We start from the raw sequence: 17,976 nt of genomic DNA on the forward strand, positions 1-17,976 counted from the left end.
TTCAATCTGCATATTGTTTGGAGTAACCAGACTGGAACTAATGCAATGGAGGGGCATTTCCTGGAATGTATGAGGAATGGTTTCTCAACCAATATATTGAGAAACCAACTAGAGAGCAGGCCATCCTGGACTGGGAATTGTGGAATGAGAGAGGATTAATTAGCAACTTTGTGGTGCGAGATCCTTTGGGGAAGAGTGACCATAATATGGTAGAGCTGTTCATTAAGATGGAGATTGTCACAGTTAAATCTGAGACTAGGGTCCTGAACTTAAAGAAAGCTAACTTTGGTAGTATGAGGCATGATTGGCGAAGATAAACTGACCAAGGATACTTAAGGTGTTGACAGTGAATAGGCAATAGCTGACATTTAAAGAACACATGGATGAATTTCAACAATTGTACATCCCTATCTGGCATAAGAGTAAAACAAGAAAGATATATTAACCACGGTGAACAAGGGAAATCAGGGATAGTGTTAAAACCAAAGAGGAGGCATATAGATTGGCCAGAAAAAGCAGCAAACCTGAGGACTAGGAGAAATTTAAAATTCAGCAGAGGTGATCAAAGGGTTTAATTTAGAAGGGGAAAACAGTATATGAGAGTAAGCTTGCAAAAAACATAAAACTGACTGCAAAAGCTTCTATAAATATGAGAAGAGAAAAAGACTGGTGAGGACAAATGTAGGTCCCTTACAGTTAGAATCTGGTGAATTCATAATGGACAACAAAGAGATGGCAGACCAATTGAAAAAATACTTTAGTCTGTCTTCCCGAAGGAAGACACAAATAACTTTCTGGAAATGCTAGGGGACAGAGGGTCAAGCATGAAGGAGGAACTGAAGGAAATATTTATTAGTCAGGAATTGGTACTGGAGAAATTGATAAGATTAAAACCTAATAAGTCCCCAGAGCCTGATGCTCTGTATCCAAGAGTACTTAAGGGAGTGGCACTAGAAATAGTGGATGCATTAGTGATTGTTTTCCAGCATTCTATAGACTCTGGAAGAGTTTCAATGGACTGCAGGGTAAGTAATGTAACCCACCTTTTTAAAATGGAGGAAGAGAGAAAATGGAGCATAATGGGCTGGTTAGCTTGACATTGACTCCAGCATTTTCCCCGCCACCAATTATTAAGGAGGTAACAACTGAGCATTCAGAAAATCAGTGACAGAATCAGCCCAAGTCAGCATGAATTCACAAAGGGAAATCATGTTTGACAAATTGGCTGGAAATTTTTGAGGATGTGACTAGTAGAGCAGACAAGAGTGAATCAGTGGCTGGTGTGTACCTGGACACGCAAAAGGCTTTTGACAAGGTCCCACACAAGAGGTTAGTAAGCAAAATTAAAGCTCATGGTGTATTGGAAATAATGTATTGATGTGGATAGAGAACTGGTTGGTAGACAGGAGACAGAGTTGGAATAAATGGGTCCTTTCCAGAATGGCAGTCAGTGATGTGTGGGGTTCCGCAGCTCAGCCCTTCACAATATACATTAACCATTTGTATGAAGGAATTGAATGCAATATTTCCAAATTTGCAGACAACACTAAGCTGGGTGGCAGCATGTGCTGTGAGGAGGGTGCTAAGAGGCTGTAAGGTGACTTGGACAGGCTAGCTGAGTGGGCAAATGCAATATAATATGATGAATATGTGAAGTTATCCACTCTGGTGGCAAAAACAGGATGGTAGATTATCTGAATGGTGGCAGTTTAAGAAAAGGTGAGATGCAACGAAACCTGGGTGTCATGGTGGTACAGTCGCAGCAGGCGATGAAGAAAGCTAATGGCATGCTGGCCTTCATAGGGACAGGATTTGAGTATTGGAGTAAGGATGCCGTGCTGCATTTATACAGGGCCTTGGTGAGGCTACACCTTGAGTATTGTGGGGAGTTTTGGTTTCTTAATCTGAGGAAGGACATTCTTGCTTTTGAGGGAATCCAGCAAAGGTTCACCAGGCTTGTGCTCACTGAAATTTGGAAACATACAAAATCCTGATAGGACTGACAGACTAGATGCAGGAAGAATGTTCCCAATTTTGGGGCAGTCTAGAACTAGGTGTCACAGGCCAAGAATATGAGGTAAACCATTCAGGACTGAGATGAAGAATTTCTTCACTCAGAGTTGTGAGCCCGTGGAATTCTCTCCCACAGAAAGCTGTTGGGGCTAGTTCATTAGCTATATTCAAGAGAGCCTGATGTGGTCCTTCTGGCTAAAGGGATCAAGGGGGTATGGAGAGAAAGTGGGAGCGGGATACTGAAATTGCATGATCAACCATGATCATAACTGAATGGTGGTGTAGGGTCAAAAGACCGAATGCCTACTTCTGCACCTATTTTCTATGGAAAAAATAGGAGTGGACAGATTCCAGCATCTATAGTAACTTGCTTCTATGTAATGTAGTTAGTTACCTGTGTATTTGTGTAAATCATGAAAGATTAGTGTAAGAGGTTAAGAGTGTATCTTCTATTGTAACAGGTTGTTATTCAGCAATGAGGAAATGATGTTTCACTTGTACAGAATCTCATTGAGGTGTGAAATACATGGGATATCAAGAGATGTGTGGTAGAAATCAGACAAGAATTATGACAAGGCCCATCTCTTCATTAGGATCACCTTGCTCTATCTATTATGCTCTTCACAAGCAGCACACAGATTCTCACTAGGCAGCAGCAAGATGTCAATTGTTAATTAACTTGGTAATGTCACAAATCATTCTCATTAACATTCCCAATCCCATTTTGCCAAACTTGCCAAACTCACCAAACAAGCTAGATATTGGAAAAACAGGACAAGAAACCTGAATGTGTACCTAGAGAATTCAGCTCACCACTTGCTCCTATTGGCACCAGTGTTGCCTATTGCCAAACTTCAGCCCAGGGAACAATCCATGGGTACCAGGCACATGCACTATTCATTCAGTGATTTGCATCCTGCATCTGCCACTCTATCATGACCATCTTGGCACTTTTCCAATACACTGGCAGTGCTTTCTAGACTTTGAGATCGGGGTGCACCAGCAACAAGCATTGAAAGGCTTTAGCAGAGACAAATACCCAGTTCACAGACTGGACTAGGCTGCATCTCAGAGCTGCTCACTTACACACTTAGTGGGCACCTGTGTGCTCATATCAGCACAGCAAGGCAAGCAGGGATGCTTAGTACAGTCATGGAAACTGGCTACTTGCCGATTGCTAAGCAGTCCTCAGTCTACAGGGCTTATATCATGCTGTAAGTGCACTAAATCACATATGCTCCATATACCATCAGCTTATGTGGCAAACACACTGCATATGCAACAGGCATGCAACCATGTCTCCGTCTTAGAGGAGTACTCTTCACCAAAGTACATGGAGGCATCAATCAGTAAGGGAGTCCTGGCATAGTGAGTAAAAGACAGCCTCCAATACCAGTCTTGAATGGAGTTATTTATTAGCACATGTATTCAACAAAAAAGTGAAAAATGTGTACCTTAGCCATACATACATGGCATCATTCACATTAACTTAGTCTTAGACTAAGTAAAAAACTTGAGTCCAACTTTCCTTTCCGCTGCCGCCTTCCAGCCATTGGCATAGCTCCACCAGAGTCCTGCTCCAGGCTTTCCAGCCTATGCTATGCCACCGCCAGCGTCCCAGTCTCGGCTGCCTCAGCGGCTTGCTGTCACTGCCGCTGCCTCACCGGCCGCTCTCGCTGGCCAACTCTTGATCCACCACCGTCACTCTGGTCCACATTCGATCCGCTTTCACTGCAGGACACAACCCGTGCATTCAGCTCCCGCCATATTGTTCCCGCTTGCAACCCGGTTCTTTTGGTAGGTAGTTAAGAAAGGGGTGGGGGGCTGCAATAGCATTGCTGCGGGGAAAGAAACAGAAAAGGGACGAAAGAAAGACAGCCACCCGCCGCCAGGGCCGTGGTTCAACGGGGCCATGGAGGCGGTCGTGCGCAGTCCATTGGCACCACAAGGGCTGTTTTGGGGGATCGTGCTGTCGTTGCGGGGGGGGTGGGCGGCATGTCTTGGCATCAGTCAGAGGTCCAGGCACATCGTATCTGTGGAAGACATAAAACATAAGCCATCCAGTCTGCTCTGCCATTTAATGAAATCATGGCTGCTCTGATAACTCCATTCCATTTTCCTGCATTTTCTCCATGACCCTGGATTCCCTTACACAAGAAAATAATAACTAAGAACAGGAGTAGGCAACTCAGCCCCTCGGGCCTGTTCCACCATTTAAGACAATCATGGCTGATCTCATCTTAACCTCAATTCCACTTTTCTGTCCACTGCCTATCACCCTTCTACCCATTACTAATGAAAAATCTGTTTATCTCTGCCTTAAATTTACTCATTTCCCAGCATCCACCACTGTGGTAGTGAATTGCACAGAATTATAACCCTTTAAGAGAAGTCACTTTTCTTCATCTTTCCTCCCCTTATCCTAATACTATGACCTCTCATTTTAGATTGCCCCACAAGAAACATCCTTTCTACATTTACTTTATCAATATCCTTTAGCATCTTGCATACCTCAATTAGATCTCCTCTCATTCATCTAATCTCAAGAGTAGAGCATTAAAAGTCTGCTCATCTCACCCTTGAATCTAGACCTCTGATAAATAATTTGTACAGATTTATTACCTACCAAGATGAAATTCCTTCTCAGCTCTAACTTAACTGTGTGACCCCTTATTCTGAAATTCCTTTTTGTCCTAGACTCTTCCACAAAGGGAAGGAACCTTTCTGCATCTAACCTGTCAAGTCATTTAACAATCTTGTAGGTTTCAATAAGGTCACTTCTCATTTTTCCACATTCCAGTCAGTATAGGCCCAATCGACTCAGCCTGTCCCCACAGACAGTCCTTCCATACCTGGTATCCGCCGAGTGAATCTTCTCTGGATTGCTTCTAATGCCAATATATTGATAAAGCATGGGTGGGTAATGTTGGATGGAGAGGGTGATCTGCAGTCAGGAGCATGCTGGCTTGAAGTGGGAGTGTCAGTGAATGACAGTACCAGGGGCTGGGTGGACAGCCTTACTGATTTTTTTTCCCCCTGATGCATCAGTAGTCATGTCTTCAAAATGTCCAGGAGTGCTTTTCTCAGGGAATGAGATATTTCTGCCCAGAGGTTGCAGCAAGGCTAATGAAACCTGCAAAAACAGAAGACAGCATGAAATAGGTGCACAGAGGCCAGTATCCTATCACCAAGTCACTCTTTATTTACTTATGCAAAGTACACTGACTGTGGCTAGTCAGTCCCCTGAACTGTAGAGATTCCAAATTCCCTGCTAATATTGGTCAGCCAGGGCCTCCTGATTGGCCCAGGTTAACAACCCCAGTTAAGGATCTGGTGGTCAACAAGATGCACCTGGTTCCAATCACTACATCCCTCCCCCACTAAGTTGGGGAATGTAGGCCTGGTCATTCTTTTGTAGCTTGTTCTGCGACTTTTTGCCCCAAGTCCGGTTCCTCAGATTCGGACTCTGATATGAGTGGCGTGTACCAGACCATAGCCCATCTCTACTGTCTGGAGCATCTCGGGAGAGTTTCCTCCTCTTCTTCCGGCAGTAATGGTATTGAAGCTTCATCCTTCTCAAATTCTGAGGTTTCCTTGACACTAGATGGATGGGGAGAACCCATGGTTTCTGAAGGCCTTCTGGCTGTTCTGAGGGGCCAAGTGTGTTTTGCTCCTGCCCAGTTTGCAAGGTAACAGCTTTCAGGTGATCCACATGTTTGTTCAGGACTGCCTCACCTACCCAAACTTTGTAAGTAATAGGACCTGACCTCGCATCAACCTTGCCTTGTACCCATACAGGGCCATTTCCACGGTTCTGGCACCAAACTTCGTCCCCTAAATTAAATTGTCTTTCTCGCTTAGAGGAGACATGTGGCTGTTATTGGCATTCCTGCTGCCATTTTACCTCCCAACCCCAGGTCTGGAAATATAAGGTTTAACCTGGTGTGGGGTCTTCACCCCATCAGCAACTCTGCTGGAGCTATCCCTGTTGTTGCGTGAGGTGTGGTCCTATATTCAAACAGAAACCAGGACAGTTTGGTATCAAGTGATGCTGTAGGCTGCTTCTTTAAGCTTGCCATCAATGTTTGGACCATTCTTTCTGCTAGACCATTGAATGACGGATGGTATGGAGCTGTCCTTATGTGCCAAATGCCATTTGACTTTAGGAAATACTCAAATTCTCTGATGGTAATTGACATACTATTGGCTGTGACCAGTCTTTCCAGAAGTCCATGCATCATGCAGCTTGCAGCTTCTCAATCATCATCCCTGAGTTTGCCGAACGAACTTTATGCACATCCAACCATTTTGAAAGGGCGTCCACAATGACCAGGAACATTGAGCCCCTGAAAGGACTGGCATAGTCGATATGCAACCGAGTCCATGGTTTGCCCAGCCATTCCCACGAATGTGCGGGCGGTTCTGGTGGCAACGTTTGACCTTGCTGGCACTCTGGGCACTGCCTGACCAATGCAGGTATGTCCGCATCCAACCCCAGCCACCAGACATGGCTTCTTGCTAGCATCTTCATCTTGGAAACCCCTGGATGACCCTGGTGAAGTTTAGCCAGTGTCTGGCAGTGACCTTTACTTGAGACAGTCACCCTTGCTCCTCATAGAAATATGCCGTCCTCTATGGTGATCTGGTCTTGCCGGGTCCAGAAATGTTTAAATCCTTGTTGCTATGACTGTTCTGTTTCCCCCATTGCTACCAGCTGTTTTAGTTTTGCTAGAACATGATCTTTTTGTGTCTACAGTCGGATATTGTCAGCGGTGACTGGAAGAGTGTCCAGGAAGTTTAAAACTAAAGCGGATTATTCCAGGGGAAGCACCACTGGTGGAGTATCTGCCAGTGGAAGGTGGCTCAGGGGTTCCACATTAGCCACTTGGCTTCCTGGACGGTATTCTAATTTTTACTTGTACGTGCTGAGAATAAGGGTCCAACGTTAAATTCTACTGGAAGCTATGGGTGGCAAGGCCTTGTCTTCTTTGAGTAACCCTAGCAGAAGTTTGTGATCTTTTACTATGACAAATTCCCATCCATAAAGGTACTGGTGGAACTTCCTCACACCAAAGATGACCGCCAAACCTTCCTTTTCTATTTGGGCATATTTGTGTTCGACATCAGCCAAAGTTGGGGAAGCATACGCAATTGGGTGTTCCTCTCCAGTGGGCCACCAGTGAGGCAACACTGTCCCAATAGCATACGGGGAGATATCACAATGTCAGCATCACTTCTCGCTTCATCATGGGCCAACACCTTGGATGACGATAGCTGCTTTATTACTTCGTAAAAGTTACTTCTTGGCTATGCACCCATTTCCAAGGCTTACATTTTTCAATTGCATGTGCAAGCGTGCCAAGATAGAGGCCAGGTTATGTTTGAATTTTCCGTAATAATTCACTAACCCAAGGAAAGACCTATCGTCCAGTATAGAATTGGGAGCTGGGTTCCTTTGATCGCCCTTACTTTATCTTTCAATGGGTGTCACCCAGTTTTGTCGACTCTGTAACCCAATTAGGTCACTTGGGGTACCTGGAACACACATTTTTCCCTTTTAAGGCCCACTGCAGAATTCTGCCAGAATCTATGGGCAGCACTGCCTTGTCTTCCTTCAGCAGGGGTTTGTGATCTGCTACTACGACAAATTCCCATCCATAAAAGTATTTATGGAATTTCTTCACACTAAAGATGACAGACAAACCTTCCTTTTCTATCTGGTCACATTAGCGTTTGGCACCAGCCAGTGTCTGGGCAGCACATGCGATTAGGCATTCCTCTCCGTTGGGCCACTGGTAAGCCAACACTACCTCGATACAATACCGGGAAGCATTGCATGCCAGCAGTACCTCTTGCTTCAGTTCATAGTGGGCCAACATCTTAGCTGATGATAGCTGCTTTTTCACGTCCCTCGAAGCTACTTCTTGGCTATGTGACCATTTCCAAGGCTGACCCTTCCTCAATAGCAGATGGAGGCCAGGTTACATATAATATAAATATAGAAAATAATTCGCTAACTCAAGGAAAGGCCTAAATTCGGTACAGACGTGAGAGCCAGGACTTCTTTGATCACTCTCAGGTTATCTTCCAATGAGTGTAACCTGGTTTTGTTAACTTTGTAACCCAAGTAGGTTATTTGGGGCACCTGGAACACATATTTTTCCCTTCTAAGGCATACACCTGCCTGGGAGAAACATTTAAGCACTATGGCCAAGTTCTCCAAGTACTCTTTATTGGTCTTCCCAACTATTAGCACGGGTTTCAGATAAATGGCAATCTGGGGTAGCCCTTGTAAAATGTTCTCAATGGTCCAGTGGAAAAGGGCGCAGGCCGGTGATACTCCAAATGGCAGTCTTGTATATTGGTATAAACCCTTATGGTTATTAATTGTGCATACTTCTGGAATTCCTATCCAGTTGCAATTATATGTACAAGTGGCTCACGTCCAGCTTTGTAAAGAAGCTCCCCCCCACCGCCAACTTTGTGTACAAATCCTCTATGCGTGAGATTGGGTATTTATCCAGCTGCGACAGGCGGCTTACTGCTGCTTAACATCTCCACAAAGGCGAACTGAGCCGTCAGGCTTCACAATTGGTATGACCGGTGCTGTCCATTCTGCAAACTGCGGGTTCCTTCAATCTCCAGCCTCCTGATTTCTGCCTCTACTTTTGTCCACAAGGCAAATGGCACTGAGCAGGCCTTGCAAAATCATGGAATTGCTTCCTGGTCAACATGTTAAGTGGCTTTGGCCCCTTTGATAGTCCCAAGTCCTTACTGAAAAACTTCTAGACATTCCACTAGGACTTCACTGACGCAGCCATTTTCTAATTGAAAAATGTTGAGCCAATCCAGGTGAATCTTCCTCAACAATTCTGCCCCAATAGACTTGGGCCTGACCCTCTCACTACAATCAGTGGTAACTACACCAACTGCTTCTCATAGGAGACCGGAACTAAAGTTGTAGCCTCAATCTGCAGTGGTTGCCCAGTGTATGTACTCAGTCTGACTGAGGTCTTGCGCAAACGTAAGGGTTGGAATCCCGAGCAAATCTTGTTAAAGATGGGTTCTGCAACCACAGATGCAACTGCGCCGCTATTGAGTTCCATGGGAACTGGGTGACCATTCAACCAAACATTAATTTTAATTGGTTCCAATTTGGCTGTCACTAAGCAATTTAATTGTTCCAACCTACATGTAGGGGGCTTTCCAGGGTATGCTCTATTCTGGGTACTGGCCTACGAATTTTCTTATTCATGTCAGGCCTTGTAGGATTCCTTTGCTGTCTCGAGTCTGCAGCTACAATGGCTTGCTGGCCCAGATCCTGAAAAACATTTTAGCCACTTAGCCGAGGCTCAGTTTTGTTGTGGGGTTCTGTTGTGGGTTGGCCTACAGCCCCTCTGCTCAGGATATCTCCTGCATAAAGCTCTGTGATTGCCTATACACAGGTGGTGTTCCCCAAGCTCATTCGCACGGGTGAGGGTGTCCACTTCCATTGAGATGCCCTGTAGCTCCCAGGCTCCACCTGCTGCATTTTCTAATGTAGTGCCTGTTTGAAGTCCAGTTGGGCTTCAGTTGGTAGGTGCTTCTACATGGTTATGTCATTAATACCACAGACCAAACAGTTTCTCAGCATCTCATTCAGTGTTAACCCAAAATCACATGCCTCTGCAACCCATCTTAACCTCGTCAAATATTCCGATACAGATACCCCTGATTCTCTAACAGCCAAATAAAACCAATAGTGTCTTAGAATTAGAGGAGTTTTGGGGTTATAATATTCCATAAACAACTCCATCAACATGTGGAAGGTTTTAGTGTCTGGTGCATCTGGGAAATTTAAGCACTTTATAACTGAAAATGCTGCAGGTCTACAAGCAGTCAGAAGGATTCCTCATTGCTCTTCATCTGCCTCAATGTCATTTGTCTGGAAAAAGTATCACATTCGTTCCACATACTAGGCATAGTCTTCAACAGCAGGATCAAACAAGTCAAGCTTACCCCAACTCCAAGATGACTGTTGCAAGTGAATGTTCTTCAGGCATGTACTGTTTTCTCCCATCGCTACTGAAATAACTGCACAGAGGCCGGTATCCCATCATGAAGTCATCCTTTATTTACTTGTGCACGGTACATTGGCTGTGGCTAGCTACCTCAGAGTCAGTCCCCTGAACTGAGGAGATCCTAAATCGCCTATTAGTATTGGTCAGCCAGGGATTCCTGATCGGCTGAAGTCAACAACTCCAATCAAGGATCTTGTACTCAACAAGATCCACCTGGTTCCAATCACTATAGAGAGAAAGTGACCTGCCAACAGTTAGAAGTGGTGTGCAGTAAATGACACTGACAGCAGTGTTTCTGTAGAGTTGCAGTGGAATGAAGAGTAGTACTTACCTGGTTGCCATTACATGGATGCCTTGGCATTCACACTGGTGTAGTCCCAGTCTTCTCCTGTGAGGTCCTGGATTCTTTCCTCGTAGTGGATGAGAGGCACCCTTCCGCTCATCCTGGATCTCTTGGTCCTGTTATGAGCTGTCTTCTTCCTGTAGTGTGAGAAAGGGAGTAACAGGTGCAATAGCAGTGCGCAGTGTTGGTGCTGGTGCATGTGGGAGAAAAATGTTGAAGCGTTCTGAGGGACTGAGGAGGCAGCACAGAGGCCATGCAGGGTTAGGTATGGGAGGCTGAGGGAGAGGTATAGGTAATGAGCATGTTTGAGTGAAGATGTTATATGCAATAGTGAGAGTAACATGAGCCTTGATGGAAGATGGGCGCAGTAGCCGGGATAGGATGAGTGTGAGGTGACAGAGAAAAGAGTGTGGCATTTACCCCAGCAAAGTACCTTGCAATCTCAAATCAGGCTGGCAGGGTCTGGCTGTCTGACATCCTATTCCAGTCCTTCAGGAAGAGGAATCCTCTCATTTGCGCTATTCCCTTGACCAGGACCTCCAGATCTCTGTCAGAAAATTGCAGTGTGATCTTACCCTTTGCTGACACGATTAAACTCTGTCCTTGAACAAGCAGGGTACCTTTGGAATGACAGTGCACGTCCAGATGCTCAGCAGCCCTTTAAAGATGGTGCAGATATGAGAGATGCTGGTTTCGGTGGATGTCAGCTGAGTGACAAGTTGCTGTAGGAATGAAGTGTGGTACAAGCAGGTTGAAATCTACAGTAAGAGACACCATAGGGGAATGATAGATAATTAATGAAGTGAGTTTGCTAAGATAGGAAGAGAGAAACTGCTAGCCCTCACGGTGAAAAACCTTCCAAAAACTTGCGCAGCTCAGACTTAGCCAAGAATTTGATTCAGCCCATTGTCAGAACTCATCTAAAATACTAGTACTACATTCTTCATATTTGGAATGCAGTATAGGAATAATTTGAGACAATGAGTTAACCAGAGAATAAACCGTTTAGGTAACGTGGACCTACTGTTCTCAAAGCTGATCACCACTCAGGCTATCTCCTTGTCATGATTTAGAACCTATTAATCAAAAGGACAGTTGAAGCAGATTCAATAGTAACTTTCAAAAGGAAATTGGATATAGAATCCCTACAGAGCAGAAAGAGGCCATTCAGCTCATTAAGTCTGCACCAACCCCTAAAGACCATTCCACCCAGACTCACGCTAGTTCCATAACTTTTCATTTGCCATGGCTAACCCACCTAGCCTTCATAAACCTGAACACTATGGGCAATTTAGCATAGCTAATCCACCTAACCTCTACACCTTTAGACTGTGGGAAGAAACTGGAGCACCTGGCAGAAACCCATGCAGACACAGGAAGAAATTGTAGAATCATAGAATTGGAGAATTTTCAAACTCCACACAGACAATCACCCATGGCTAGAGTCGCACGTGGGTCCCTGCTGCTGTGAGGCAGCAGTGCTAACCACTGTGCCACCTTGCCACCCTATAACTATAAAGAGGAAACACAGTGTGTTCTATATTGTTCTATATTGAGACTCAGTGTAGATTGGGTAACCACTTGTCAGAAAATCCTTCTTCAGCTGCATGTAAGAACCTGAGCTTCTGGTGCATTGTCACTTAATTTCTCCACATTGCCCTCATATTGATATCTTGAAGAGCAGCACCTTTTTTTCGAAAGCACTTCCGACTTCACCAATTTCATACTGTGAATTCTATGTCACCATTTTGGTTCAAATTTAATGCCACCAAAGCAGATCTCGTGAGCTGGCTGGTGAGCCCACAAAAGCCAAAGTCTTCCCAACTTAACTGCCTATTAGGCAATGGCTGCTGCCAGTCCAAACCTCTACCATGGACTAAGATTGTTGATAGACCCAGATACAGGTGAATGTAGTGGGAGGAGGGTCGACAGCAAGGCTGATGGGTGGTTTGTACGCCCCCGCATCCTGCCCTGATACTGTGTCCTGATCAGGCACTGATTGCCTTTGAATGACATTCCTCTTCCCAATCCCCAACTCAGCCTTCTGCAAGCTGTTCTGCCAAGTTTAATTTTCAAGCTTCTGCAATTGTGAATATCCCACCTATCATTTGGCGATTATATTGGTTATAGAATGAGGACCTTTAAAATGGACATGAATTTCCCACTTAAGGGCCCCAATCAAGGTTATCAGGGTAAGAACTTCCCGCACTATAAATGAATTTCCTGCCACCAAAATCATCATGGATTAGAACATCTGTTTTGTTTTGCATGTGATGGTCGTAATTGTTTTTCATGTTTTGGCTTTTAGACTCATCTGTTCATTATTCTGCAATTTGCATCCATTGTGGACAAATCTTTTATTTTCTTATTACAGACATTTTAACTGCCTTTTCCTTTTGTACCATGAAAACCTGTTCCAGTTATTCTCTCCATCCTATCATCAACGTTTTGCTCTCTTTACACTCCCCCACTCTACCTTTCACTGGCTGAAGGCCTATTACATTTCCATCTGCAGCAAAGGTCTTTGGCTGAAATCTAACTCTGTTTCTTTCTTCACAGGTACACTAGACCTGCAGATTATTTCCAACATTTTCTATCTTTATGTCTTTGAACAGCTTTGGAGATAGAGCCAAGGAGAGAAACCAACTGGTTCTCTTTCAGAAAACTGGCACACTCGTAATGAGTGAAATGGCTTCAGTCTGTGGTTTCAATTTGTTTGGGTCTCTTATAGATTAATTGACAGAGTTTGCTTGATATGATTTATCAACAGTAACCATTACATTTGTCTTTAAACTCGCAATTCTTACGTTGAATTTTGATCAATGAAACTCAAAAAGAGATATGTTGGCCTTGGAAAGAGCACAGCATAAAGTTGCCAAATTATACCAAAGCTTAAAGTGCTAAATTATGAGGAGAGGTTGCATAGACTTGGCCTGAGTTTGGGAGGTGATTCAATCAAGAATATTTTAAATGTTTAAGAAGTCTCATGAAATAGATCAGAGGAAACATTTTCTCTGTTGGAGATTCTAGATCAAGAAAACATGCTATTAATATTAGAACAGGCCATGGAGGAGTGAAATCTGGAAGCATTTTCACACTGAAGTCTTCGAAATCTGAACTTATGTCCCTCGAAAATTAATGTCTGTGACTTATTCAAAGTTTTTATATTTTAAGAGCAAAGGCGGTGGGTAAATGGAGCTGAGATATAAATTATCCATGAAATAATTGAATAAAGAAATAGGTTTGAGGGACTGAAAAATCATCTACTGTTCCTGTTCCTTGCTGTGCTCTGAAATCATGTCATTTAGAGATGGCCATGTTCCCGTGACATTGCTTTTGACCTTCTTAAGTCACAGAGGAGGAAAATACTATTGAGGTAACCTTGGTGAATTGCTGCAGTGCATCATGTAGATTGTACATATTTCAGCCAAGCGCACCAGTAGAAGACAGGTGAATAATGACTCTGGTGACAGAGAAATCAAGTAAGTGAACTACTTTATTCTGACAGTTTTGAGCTATTCGTCACAGACTGTTGAGGTTCAACCCTTTTCCTCTAGCCATGGTGCTGATACGTCTGAATCACTTAAACCTCTGCTCAGTTTTGATTCTCAGGATGGTGATACAGTCACCAATACAAGTACAGTTGCATGGGAGATAGAGATGTTTTATCCTACTGGAAATAGTTAATCATTTCTTGGCATCCAACTGTTGCCTGTTGCTTGACAGTTCTACCTTGGATGCAATCCAAATCTTGCGTTGGACTTCCACGGGTTTGATTATTATAGGAAGAACTATGATTAAAGCTGAATAATATGAATGGGAGTCATTATCCTTCTCATAAATGGGAGGTAATTGATGAAGAAGCAGAATATATTTTGGTGAGGACATTCTGAAATTGCCAGTAGCATTGTCTTGTAATTAAGACTATTTGCCTCTGACAAACCACAACCACCTTATTTTGTGTCAAGTGATTTCCAGTTACAAGAGTATATCCACACTGACCACAGTTCAGTTCCATTTTGATGGGAGTGCCTGATGCCATACTCAATAAAATACTGCATTGATATTAAAGGTTTGTGCTCTGACAATCAACTTACATCCATATCTGAAGGCTGTGATCCAGAACCCAATGCAAGAATTGGTGAGCAGTTATTGCTAAATATCAGTAATGCCAGTGTTAATGCGTACTCTCATCTACTTATTGACAATTATGGAGCATCTATTGCCCAGCAACAAAAAAACAGTAATAGGTACAAGAATCAGTAACATTCATAGGTTTTACTGGTTTTTCCTTCTGGGGTGGTAGTTATATTTATCTGTTCAACTTCCTGTGAACAGAATATACTTGGGCAATCCTTCACATTGTTGCATAGATGTCATGGCTGTAGGCATGCTGGAGCAAGTTGGCTGAAAGAGTGGGCAGCTTTGGTGTACAGGTATTCAGCTCATTTTTGGAATGTTAGCATTGTACATAAACTTTACCATGTCTGGTGTTCTGAACTATTTCTTAACACTGTGGACTGTGGAGTGGATTAAATAATTGGACCTGTCATTTGTGATATTAGGAGATATTAGTAAAGGGAGGTCTAGGCACTTGTACCTGAAGACTGCTTTCAAAGACTTCACTTTTGTCTTTTACACTTCTGTGCTGGACTCCAGCACGGTGAAGATAGCAACATTCATGGCACATCTTCCTTCTATCTGCTACCTAATTGTGGGATGAAGGACATTGATTTTTTGGAGTTATATTCTGTTGTTTAGTCTTTTGTTCTGTCATTATCTAGGATCTATACATGCACTTTCCAACGATATTTGATACATTAAATATTTAAAGCAAGTAACCTGTTTGATTTTGTTTATTTGCTTTTTCTAGCAAACTTTTCCGATTTCCCCTCCCCAATATCACTCCAACCCCACTCACCCCATACACCTAATTCTCCTAGGTTTGGTGAACTAATTTAGTGCAAACCAGGCAATGTAGCTGGAGAATCCTGTTTTGCATGGTTCAGTATAACCAGGCTGTGAACTGACCCACTAAGTTGTGTATTTCATTTGTAACATGTCAGTTTGCAATTAAATAAAACTTTTAATCTTTAATATACTAGTATCAAAGATATATTTTGTTTACAGATGACTACTGTTTTATTGAAATACATAAAACTTCATGAAAAATTGATAATGAATGTAGTTTTTAAAAGCAAAACAACACAGAGAAGTCCATTTCATTAAAAAATATGATGCTTCTTGGCCATGAAATAGTCAGATTCCTGAAATGCCAAGGTCAGCAATGACAGTTAGTTTTGAATTTCCAGTTGATTATTTGTGTACAAGACCAAATGTATTTAGATGATATAAAAGGAATGTGCAAAAAAAGGCCCAAGTGTACATCAGACACTAAAAATTGTGCACAGCATGCACAGACACATCGCAGTTTAAATTATTGACTATTGGTCACAGCAAAATTAAATGGTCAATTTCAATAAATCCTGTGTGAGCCCAAAAGACTTTGACATAGATGTAGGAAGTAAGAATGTGTAGTATTGCAATACACATATAAAAATATTATTTTGTGTGAACTGTACATCTAATCAAAATAAATCCTGAATTAATGTGACAAAACACACAAAAGCCTGGTCTGAAGTCATAATTAGTGATATTATACAGATTTACATGAAAGGTCAAATTGCTTTATTGCCTCCTGTATTTTACTGCTAAGGAAAGTGAGTACTGCTGTATCCATTGCCTATAATGTCATTTATAGCCATTACAATAAGAAGGAATGTTTATTCATTGGGTTGCATGGAAGTGAAATGTACAGCACTGCAAGATGGTGAGTTCTGAGGTTGTTCACATTCTGTGTTCTAACCATCAATCACAATGCTGTGGAGTGGCAACAAACTGAGGGCAGCTCCGTTGCCATGGAATTAAAGTTACTATGGACCAGATTGGAGAGGTTTCTTAAAAAAAAAGGAACCTGCAGTGAACTGAAGTCATTGATCATGGTGCAAAGGAACCATCATAAGGGGAAGGGGGGAAAAATACATATTTTAAAAATAGACTCTAACGTTCAAAGGAAAATACAGCTGCCTGCTGAAGAGGTGTTTCATATATTTGTTAATTTTTAAAATATCATTTTTAAAAATCAGAGTGAATTTTATTTTTCATTTGGAAAGTATTAAAATAAAAAAAAAATTCCATGCCATTTCACTTTAAAGAGAAATATTAACTATTTTACAAGCTTTATAAAAGATGCATTTTGCTATTTTTAATATATCCGTATTTATGGATAGCCATCAACATTTGATTGCACCTAATTAATAATTTCAAGGAGTGAAAATAATAGATGAAAAAAACCGAAAGAACTGCGGATGCTGTAAATCAGGAACAAAAACAAAGTTGCTGGAAAAGCTCAGCAGGTCTGGCAGCATCTGTGAAGGAAAAAACAGAGTTAACGTTTTGGGGTCCGGTGACTCTTCTTCAGAACTGATGGTGGCTGGGTAAATGTCAGTTTATATACAGAAAAAAGGGGAGGGGGATGAGGTAGGGAGTAAAGAATTGGATAGAGCCTAAAGAGAGAAGACCAGTTGGATAGACAAAAAGTTGATAACGATGTGGCTGGGATGGTGAATATTTGTTAATGGGGACTATTAGTGACTAATAACAGGTAGTGTGTAATGGCAGACAATGTGGTAACAAGGCCTGGTGTGTGAGGTAGGGGGCTAGGACATGGGAGAATTTAGGCCTTAAAATTATTGAACTCGATATTGAGTCCGGAGGGCTGCAGGGTACCCAAGCAGAAAATGAGAGGTTGTTCTTCTAGCTTGTGTTGAGCTTTGCTAGAACATTGCAATAAGCCAGAGACAGACCTGTTAGTCAGGGAACACGGTAGTGCATTAAAGTGGCAGGCAACGGGTAGTTCAGGGTCTTTTTTGCGATCAGAACGTAGGTGTTTTGCGAAGCGGTCACCTAGTCTACGCTTTGTTTCCCCAATGTAGAGGAGACCACGTTGTGAGCAGCGAATACAGTAGACTAGATTCTGGGAAGTGCAGGTGAAGTGTTGCTTCACCTGGAAGGTATGTTTGGGCCCTTGGATACTGGGGAGGGAGGAGGTAAATGGGCAGGTGTTGCACCTTCGCCAGTTACAGGGGAAGGTGCCGTAGGGCTGTGGGGGGGTGTTGGGGGTGAAGGAAGTGTGGACCAGGGTGTCCCGGAGGGAACGGTCCCTGCAGAAATGGCGCCTGATGATCTTCTGGATGTGGATGCTGGTGGGATGATGGGTAAGGACAAGGGGAACCCTATCACTGTTGCAGGAGGGAAGAGAAGGGGTGAGGGCATCATTTCCGCCACCTCCAGCAAGATGCCACCACCAGACACAAATTCTCCTCCCCTCCCTTCTCCGCCTTCCGCAGGGACCGTTTTCGACCGCAACTTCCCCTCCACAGTGGTCGAAAACGCCCTCGACCGTGTCTCTCGCATTTCCCGCAACTCATCCCTCACAGCCCCTCCCTGCAACAACAACCAAAACAGAATCCCCCTTGTCCTCATGTACCACCCCATCAA

General features: G+C 43.2%; 1 protein-coding gene and 1 long non-coding RNA gene across 2 annotated transcripts in view; one reads left to right on the plus strand and one right to left on the minus strand.

Moving 5' to 3' along the window:
* The window catches only part of msra (methionine sulfoxide reductase A), a 282,237-nt gene that overhangs the window by 237,894 nt on the left and 26,367 nt on the right, over positions 1 to 17,976 (plus strand). The window lies entirely within an intron of this gene.
* On the minus strand, positions 3,412 to 5,294 carry LOC125483200. Its single transcript, XR_007262159.1, has 3 exons — positions 5,240 to 5,294; positions 4,866 to 5,146; positions 3,412 to 4,046 (listed from the first exon to the last, which is right to left on the minus strand). It is a non-coding gene; the product is annotated as an uncharacterized LOC125483200 (long non-coding RNA).

This window comes from Rhincodon typus, chromosome 5 (genome assembly GCF_021869965.1).
Source record: "Rhincodon typus isolate 14 chromosome 5, sRhiTyp1.1, whole genome shotgun sequence".
In the NCBI taxonomy this organism is placed as follows: domain Eukaryota; kingdom Metazoa; phylum Chordata; class Chondrichthyes; order Orectolobiformes; family Rhincodontidae; genus Rhincodon; species Rhincodon typus.